This window comes from Theropithecus gelada, chromosome 3 (genome assembly GCF_003255815.1).
Source record: "Theropithecus gelada isolate Dixy chromosome 3, Tgel_1.0, whole genome shotgun sequence".
Lineage (NCBI taxonomy): Eukaryota > Metazoa > Chordata > Mammalia > Primates > Cercopithecidae > Theropithecus > Theropithecus gelada.
This window is the reverse complement of record NC_037670.1, coordinates 173,944,908-173,953,843: the sequence shown is the minus strand read 5'-3', so window position 1 is coordinate 173,953,843 and position 8,936 is coordinate 173,944,908. Positions and strand designations below refer to the sequence as shown.

The 8,936-nt window shown below is 45.8% G+C and overlaps 1 long non-coding RNA gene and 1 other non-coding gene across 2 annotated transcripts; one reads left to right on the top strand and one right to left on the bottom strand.

The window, feature by feature from the left end:
* The first annotated feature begins 1,356 nt into the window (after positions 1-1,356).
* Positions 1,357-7,135, top strand: LOC112620617. Its single transcript, XR_003118559.1, has 3 exons — positions 1,357-2,103; positions 2,717-2,809; positions 4,912-7,135. It is a non-coding gene; the product is annotated as an uncharacterized LOC112620617 (long non-coding RNA).
* A 550-nt stretch (positions 7,136-7,685) lies between these two features.
* TRNAC-ACA lies at positions 7,686-7,757 on the bottom strand. The gene has a single exon. It is a non-coding gene; the product is annotated as a tRNA-Cys (tRNA).
* Between the last annotated feature and the right edge of the window lie 1,179 nt (positions 7,758-8,936).

Here is an 8,936-nt window from a genome sequence, read left to right as displayed (position 1 = left end):
CTACCCTGAACTATACCTCCATTCCCAGTGCAAGGCTATTTTAAACCTTACATATACTTTTGTTTTTATCTAAGTATCTTGTGTAACTATTTTTGAGAGTCAAATATTGCTTTTAAAGCTTATAGTAAAAGAAACCTCAGTCCTTTTTATTTTCCTCTTGCCACTCAGAGGCAGCCACTCTCCACCCTTCTGACTGTTTCTTCTAGTCTATTTGCCTCTATAATTTTAAGTAATATAAGTATGTCATAGTATGGTATGTCTAATCAAATTTAGACATCATTAGCTGACTTATTTTTGTAGGTGAGGATTATCACTCATGTCCCTTCTTTTCTGTTTTCCAGTATACCTACCATATATCAACTTCTTAGATAAAATGCTGTATATTTACTTTCTATTCAATTTTATCTTCCATGTTTTAATTATTATGATTAGTTAATAGTGTTTATGGCCAATGTACATAATCCTAAGCTGAACTAAGAGTTCTGATGGAACTTTTTTTCCCTCAAGTTACTGATAGTCTCACATTTTCAACCGCTTGGTTTTCTTGGAATATCTACGATTTTCCACAGCCTTTCATTGCTCCATGAAATGCCTGTCAAATCAATTTACCACATTGTAAAAGCTGTTAGATAATTAACATTTTCACTTCTTGTTTTCCAGAAGCTCTCCGGCTTCCTGCTCTGTTTGTGCTGGTTGCCCTGGAAAGTCTGCTGCTCAGCCCATGCCCTGGGACTTCCTCCACCCTTACCAGGACATTCTTTCCATCTCTGTCTCCTGTGTGCAAGTCCCTTTTTCCTGGATTGCCACGTCTTGAATGTTTCTTAATTTACTTCCTCATTTTGGCAGAGGATGTCCTGCAGTTGTTTTCTGGGAATGGTGAGTAGAGGTGAATTTTTTAAGACCTTGCATGCCTCAAAATGTCCATAATTCCACCTACACACTTGATTAGCAGTCTGGACAGACACAGATTTCTAGGTTCAACTTATAATCCTGCATATTGTGAAGGATTGTTTCTGTTGTCTTCTAGTGTCTAGTGTTGCTATAGAAAAGTCAAGTGCCATTGTGATCCTCTATCTTTTGTGTATCACCTGTTTCTTTTACTCTTTAAGTTTTGAAGATCTTCCCTTTTGTCCTGGTATTCTGTATTCACACTATGATATACTTGATGAAGATTTTTTTTATTCATTTTGTTGGGCATTTGGAGAATCTTTTCTAATGCATAGCCAAGTCCTTTCATTATGAGTAATGTTCTTGTATAATGTCCTTTCCATCATGTTCTCTTTCTGGGACTTTTATTAGTTTTTTTTGTTTTGAGACAGTGTCTTGCTCACCATAACCTTAAACCCCTGACCTCAAGTGATCCTCCCACCTTAGCCTCCTGAATGGCTAGGCTTACTGACACACCCCACGGTGACCAGCTGATTTTTTTTTTTTTTTTTTTTGGTAGAAACAGGGATCTCACCATGTTGTCCAGGCTGGTCTTCAACTCTTGGCCTCAAGTGATCCTCCTACCTGGGTCTCCCAAAGTGCTGGGATTATAGGTGTGAGCCACCACGCCAAGCCTATTTAGTTGGTTTTTATACATCTTGGTTTTAACCTCTAACTTTCTTATTTTTATCTCTCTTACTATCTTTTCCTTTGTCTTTTTGTTTTATTTTACTTTCTGGGAAACTGCCTCAGCTTTATTTTTCAAATTTTCTATTTAATTTTTATATCTTCTATCCTTTTTTCTTAATTTCTAAGTTATCTGTTCTATAATTGACCCTTTTATGTGCCTTGTTTAACAGATGAAATATTTTTTCATATTTTTCTCAGAGTATTAATTAGTTTCTTTGATGTTTTCCTCTCTTCCCAGCTAATATACAAGTGAACCAGTGACCTGCAGTTCTGCCCACACAGGGATAATGACCAATCAGATTCTCTCTTTTCAAGATGGTTAACATAACAGATGCCAAGAAAGAGAAGAGGAGCTGACAGCAGAGGGGGAAGATGAAAAGACCCGCAAAGAATGGCCATAAAAGATATGAGTATGTTGAGTTTTTAGTGATCAGAAACTACGAGTAATATGGTACAGGTGTTTATAGAAGAACAACCATTGATCAGGTTGGCTATCAATGAACTCTGGTAAAGAAGGGGTGACCTAGGCCTGAGTCCTAAAGCTTTGTTGGTGATGTCAAAAGTCACAGTCCTTTTGAGGCTTCAAAGGCCTCAGCTGTCTGATTATTTCTGGATCTCCATGAAAAGCCCATGACTCCTGTTTTATTCTCACTGCACACCCCTACCTGTGATGAGCCTGAGACACTCCATGCCTTGTAACCCAGTGGCAATATCATCAGGGTGGGGGCTGGCTGGCTGCTCAGGTGGGCCCCCCAAGCTGAGTCTCAGCGTAAGCACCATGTTTAGGTCTCACCTTTCTGCAATGTTTGAATTTCACCCAAAGCCACAGTTTCAAAAAATGAACATTATTTCACAACTCTAGATCTTCCCAGTTAGAGGACTATTCACACTCAGTAATCAGGACCCCTTCCCACATCAGAACAGGCAGGGGGCTCTGCAGCAAGGCTGATGTTAGGGTGGAGAGTTTGCTGCACTGGGCCAGAGCGTCCTGGCCTCTGCCTGCCCAACAGCAGAGCCCCCTCTCCAGGGATTATTCAGGTCCTGCTGGGAGGAACAAACACCAAGTCACAGTACCTTTCCCTTTCATATATGTTTCTAGGCAACCCCAGCTTTCCATAACCATCAGCTTAATAGGTCACTGTTCCCAGTGGTCATATCTGTTCTGAAAGATTCCCCATCATCTCGAATAAAGGTAAGCACTTCCTAAGTCCCCTTCAGCAACACATGCACAAACCGCCTCTTAGAGCACGCACCTTCTGCAGAGAGACACGCCCAGAGGGTGAGCTGATTTTCAAATTACAGTAGCTCCCTAGCTACCAGAAGAGCCCAAGTGAGATCTGAGAAAGTGGTTCTAGCTTCTCCATCCACCTGCCCTCCAAGGAGCTGAAGACTTCAGGCTGAGGAGCGCTGGCCGAAACGGCCGGAAGAGGTGACTGAAAGGGAAGCAAGGTGTCCTCTTAGCAGGGAAGCAGACCCGTTAGTAAACCAAAGCCACTCTGGGTGTGAAGAAAGAGCTGCAGGCAACAAGAGCATGGGACCCAGCTCCCAGAGTCAGAGATACTGCTCAGCCAGCCCAGGTGCCAGTGCCAGAGCGCAGTAGCTGAGTGCAGACCAAGAGGCCTTGCTTCCAGTCCAAGCGCCCCTCAGCTGGGCTTGGGTTTAGTCAGCAAAGATGGTTCTGCACTTCTCATTACTTTGACCCAGGAATCCTGGTCCTGAATCTGTAAAGTCTGTAAGTAAAACTACAGTTGACTTTGAACAACACAGGCTTGAACTGTGGGTCCACTTAACAGACAGATTGTCTTCTGTCTTTGCTGCCCCCGAGACAGCAAGTCCAACCCCTCCTCTTCCTCCTCCTCTTCAGCCTGCTCTGTGAAGATGACAAAGATTAGGACCTCTATGATGATCCACTTCACTTCCACTTGTTCTATAGGAAATAAATGTTCCCTTCCTTATGATTTTCTTAATATTTTCTTTTCTCTAGCTTTCTTTATTGTAAGAATACAGTATACCACACATCGAACATACAGAATGTGTTCATTGACTGTCTGTTATCAGAAAGGCTTCCAGTCAACAGTAGCCTATGAGTAGTTACGTTTCAGGGGAGTCAAAAGTTATATCCGCGTTTCTGACTGCAAGTTGGTGGGGCGCGGGGTGTGGTGTCAACGCCCCTAACTCCCTCATTGCTCAAGGGTCACCTGTGTGCAGTGTGGAACCTTAATGAAGCCTACTTCAGCCTGGATGCGTGCCTCATCCCAAGCTCCCACTTCTTCCTCCTCCCCACATGGGCCCTCGTCCCACACCATTGTTCAAATCTCATGTCTCAATGGAAAGTCCAGATGAATGCAGCTTCCCAGAGATTCATGGGTTACCCCAAAAAGAAGCTTTTATGTCTTGGGCCCTCAAAAAAATAAGAGTTAATTAAATTGCCCAGTGCTCCTCCAAAGGAGAAGGGCAGTCATCTTGGGGGCTATGCGCTGTTTTCCCGCCAGCCCAAATCAGAGATCCTGGCATAGAGCAGACATGGCCTCTGCCTGGCCCGCGGTCTCTGGAGAGTCAGGTACACTCAGGGCTGTCCAGCCCCGCAGGCCCATCCCTCTCCTGAGCTGCTTATGGGGGCTGGAGGTGTTAGTCTAATGGGGCTCCCATTCCTGGAGGGGACCTAGAGGGTAGGTGGCCTGGAGGTGAAGTGGGGAGGAGGGAAGGGTACACAGCCAGAGTGCTGTTGTGGAGCCCAATGAGAGACCTGGATGCAGAGGGCATAGGGGAAAAAGAAGTCTGGAGAGCTGAAAAAGGACGGAGGGTAGCTCTGAGCTGCATTGCATGGAACCAAATTCTGTGTGGTGACTATAAAGCCCTTCCATCTTTAGCATCCTGTTCCCCTGCTACTCTCTGCCCCACCTTCCCTGCTCCACGCCCCAGGCTCCCCGTCCCCAGGCACTCCAGGGCACGCACTTGATGCTGGCCTCTGCTGAGGCTCCTTCTACCTGCACGGCTCCTGCCTGTAGCTCTGCAAGAGCAAGGTCAGGCTTCCTACATGAGGCTCCAACTTTCGCACTCTTCAAAACTTGAAAAGAAATTGACTTGCACCTTAGAAAGTGGCAGTGTTTGTCTCTTAGGCTAATGTTTTATGGGAGTAAGCAGATTGCAGCTACAATTATTATGGACTATTATACTCTTGTTTAGGGAGAAAAAATCTGCTAGGGATTAAGCAGAATTGGGTTCAGATCTTTGCTTTTTTTTCTTTGTTTAAAAATTAGTTATTTTTTGTTTGTTTCAGATCTTTGCTTTTAGCTGTTGTTGCTTTTAACTCTATGGAGAGACCGAATGGAGTCAGCCCAGCAGGGCATGCTGGGCAAGGGAGGTCTCCCGAGTCCCAAATAAGAATTTCAAGTAATACAAAACGAGGCAGCGAACCCACATGTGGAAGTCTGATACCGCTGGCAGAAGCGAATTGAATAGATGTCTCCCTATTGGTAAGGATGTGGTTTTATTGACTTGAAATAAGAAAGCCCGCAAGCAACAACCAGTCATCCGCGGGATACTGCCACAAGGAATAATTGAGCGCTCACTCAGACACGGGAAACCACTGCTTCTTTCGGTCTTTCTCCCAGATCCCAACGGTCAGCGTTAACGCAGTTCACCTTGTTCACCTCCCTGAGAAGACGCTGCAGCTCACTCACCCCAGTGGGCACTGGGAGCCTCTGCTCAGGTGGGAAACAGATGCCCCCTACATGCACATCTGGTGTTTATGAAGCAGATACTGGGGCTTCATAAACACAAGGGGCAGGGAAGTAGCCCCAGGGCATAATGTGGGGCCTCCTGACTGAAAGTAGCTTACAAACCCCTGCCTGTAACAGCCACTTCCCTGGCAGTCATTTTGCCACTTAGGAGCCCTCCTCACCACTCTTCCTTTAGTTCCTTCAGTCTGTACAGACCCTACCAGAGCAGCTCAGGGGGGAGCAGCTGCAACCATGGGATCTGCTCCAGGCAAGGCCCTATGCTATGCAGTCCCTGGGGGTGAGGATTCCAGAGGAGTCAAATCACTACCTGCGCCTCCAGGGGATGGCCCTGTGTGGTGGAGATGAGCATTCCCACAGGGAAAGTGCAAGTTGCAAGGCTGTTACGGAAACACCAGGGGTTCCATCTAGGTCTTGCTGCTCATCTCACAAAAAGCCAGTCACTGAGATGAGTATTGCCAGGGAATAAGGCTTTATCCAGGTGCTACAGACAGGATGAACAGGAGATCAGTCTCAAATCCATCGTCATTGACTGACTAAAATTAGGGGTTTACATAGCAGGGAAGAAATGTAACTACATGTGGGAAAACGGATTAGGGAGGGGCAAGGAAGAGGAGTTGGCCAACAGGCAGTAGGTGGTCACCTAGGCAATCATGATGGGTGAGGGGTCTGGCCTCTCACTTTCCACATGTGGGGATCTGGTAAATTTCAGTTTCTTGATACTGTCTGGGAGGATTGCTGGTTGGTTTCCTGAGAAAGGAATTCAGATAACACAAATGTAAATTTCTCCTTGGGTTTCAAGACTGAGAGGGTCAATTTCTAGGTTTATTCAAGAGAAACCATAAACATCAGTTCTGTGGGACAATTGGGCCCATTTCAAGGCTCTGAGGATAAGGGTTAATGAGGGGACAGAGTCACCTGGAGAAGTTCACTGGGACCTACAAGAAACTGGAGAGGCTTCCTGGCAAAGCTCTATGCCGTCTATTCTCTCTTCTCTCCTTGCAGGAAGATTCCAGTATAGTAGACCCCAGAGGTGAAAAGGCTTTTGTTCAGTAAGTAGAAAACTGAAGGAGGGTGGGAGCCACATGGATTTGAACCAGAGACCACTTGGCCTGCAGGCAAAGGCACTACCTTCAGTTACACCCCTCACTTGTTATAACTGTTTCTGATAAGCACCTGTGCGGCCCCATCAGCACCCCGATTTCTTCTTGGTCAGTCCATGGGAACAGCCCCACTGCAAACAACCCATTCCTGCTCTCCTCTTTCCTCTAAACCCCAACCTCCTCCCACGTGGCAGTCCACAGGCCTACAGCTTCTTCTCTCAATGGGAAAGACATCAGCTTGGAAAACCACTTGGAAAGCCAACATTATCCTAGAAAAGCTTTTTAAATGACCCAGCAGGACAAGTCCCTGGATGGCCTTGACCAACCCAGTGCTTCCTTCTTTTCTTGGTTGTAGTTCTCAGAATAACTAGAGAATGTGCTGGGTGTGTTGTCCTGAGATGAGGAGGAACTGTCCTAAACCTGGACTCTGTTCCCATCACACCTAGGACAGGATGTCCTGCTATGCTTTAGCCCAATGATCCAAATTGCCCTTGGGGTATAAAACTGAGAGCAGAGGGTGTTCAGGGTCCCTCAGCTGCAGTGTGAAGTGGGACACACAGGTGAGACTCCATCTGCCCTGGGCAGCTTCCTGAGCCTTGGGGAACCAGCTCACCCTAAATCCCAGGCTTCTGTTGTCTCTTGCCTGCCTGTAAGGAATAAAGTTGCTTTGCTTAACTTGCTATATGAGTATTCTGTGTCACTGGACTCAAGCAAGTGGTACAAACTACAGATTAATAACTGGTACGTGGCGAATCTGCTTCATAAGTGGTTGCTGAGTTTTGCAGCCCAGGAAATCATCTGGTGTTTCTGTGATGTGGGAGGATGAAATGAAAGAAAAATGAAACTTCTCACACCTAACAAATCAGAATCTGTATACTTGACCACACTCCCAGGTCATTCTGGTGCTCAGACATGTTTTGGCAACTTTGAATTTAGTCTATACTTGCATGTTACATGCCTGAAAGAAAAGACAAAGACTAATTAAAGGCCTGCCTAAGTTCACACATCCCTTAATAACAAGATCATAGCTAGAACCACATTCCTGGTTTTGGGACTTTCCATTGCCCCAGCCCAAAAGATGACTAGATTCCTTTCCATCTCTTTTCCCTCTACTTCCTTCCCAGGAACCTCCCCTCAACCTGCCATAGGACCTGGGGCAACCTGAAGGTACCAATTGGCATGTGGTACTGAAAAGAGACGCAGGTACTAAAAAGAGACTCTTTCCAGGGGGAACCTGGATTTGAACCAGGGACCTCTTGATCTGTAGTCAAATGCTCTACCCCTGAGCTATACCCCCTCAGCTTCTAGGAGTCTCTACTAAATACCTTTTCACATGTGTTGCAACACACATCTATGCACTGAAATTTACATGGACTCTTAGAAAGTTTTAGAGATATGGACATTTTGCCTCACAGAAAATTAGACCTTTTGGCCCTCTTCTTTCTTATTAATCCCTCCCTACTTGGGCCCCTAGAAGCCTCCTTGGCTCACTTCCATCTCGTCTTAGGACCACTTTGAAGACACCTGCTTGAAGAATCATTGCCAAGAGCAGGGCCACTCCTTTCTTCCTTCATCTCCTCCTTAAAGTCCACTAACTTGAATGTGTCCCCACATCCTTTCTTTTCACCCTCACCCCTAGTGGATGGATTTGGGGGCTCTTCTGCCCATCTCCTCTCTTTTTCTCATCTCAGCTGTTCTTGGTTTTTTGCAGGGTCTTGACTGAACCCAGGAAAGCCCATACTAATAATTTGAATTATTTGAATCCCATGATGGAGCTCAGGAAGCTTCCCCAGCTGTCCCAAAGGGCCTCAGGCCAGAAGCACAACTGAAGCAGCAAGGACCAGAAATGTCTCCTCTGCTGGGCGAAACCCTGCCCGGAGGCACAGCACCACAGGTCCCGCAGAGTGAACCTGGCCCTTGGCCAACATCCTACATTAAGGCCACTTCTGACATTAAAAGGCCATACAGATCTCAAAAATGTGGAGAAAGGACACCCACCCAAAGGGTCAGATGAGATGGTGGCAGTGCCTGTGATAACTGTGTCACAGAGACCAAAGCTCAGAATCCACAGAGGCTCACAAAGGAAAATGCAGTCTCTTTGTGTCTTTCTACAGTGCCAAACAACATTGAGCATAAAAGTTGGGATGCAATAAATATTTATTGGGGGGAAGTAAAGACAGCAAAACCGGCAAGGATAACTAAGAATAGAGTTAATATAAATTACTTGAGGTAGCACTAGTCAGATGAACTCTGTTGCTATTTTGGTGTTCAGTTCTCCAAACCTGAGCATGCATATTCTTCTGAGCTCAGATTCCATGTTTCTTGCTGGAGGAGATGAGCCAATTCACAGCCACGTGGAGCTCTGTCACTGGCTGCTCTCTCTTGTTGGTCTTCTGGCTCCCCCAGCAATGGTCCTCTCTTACTGAAAAGGGAAAAGGCAAGGAAGGAATTAAAGAAATCCTCATGTTAAAATTCT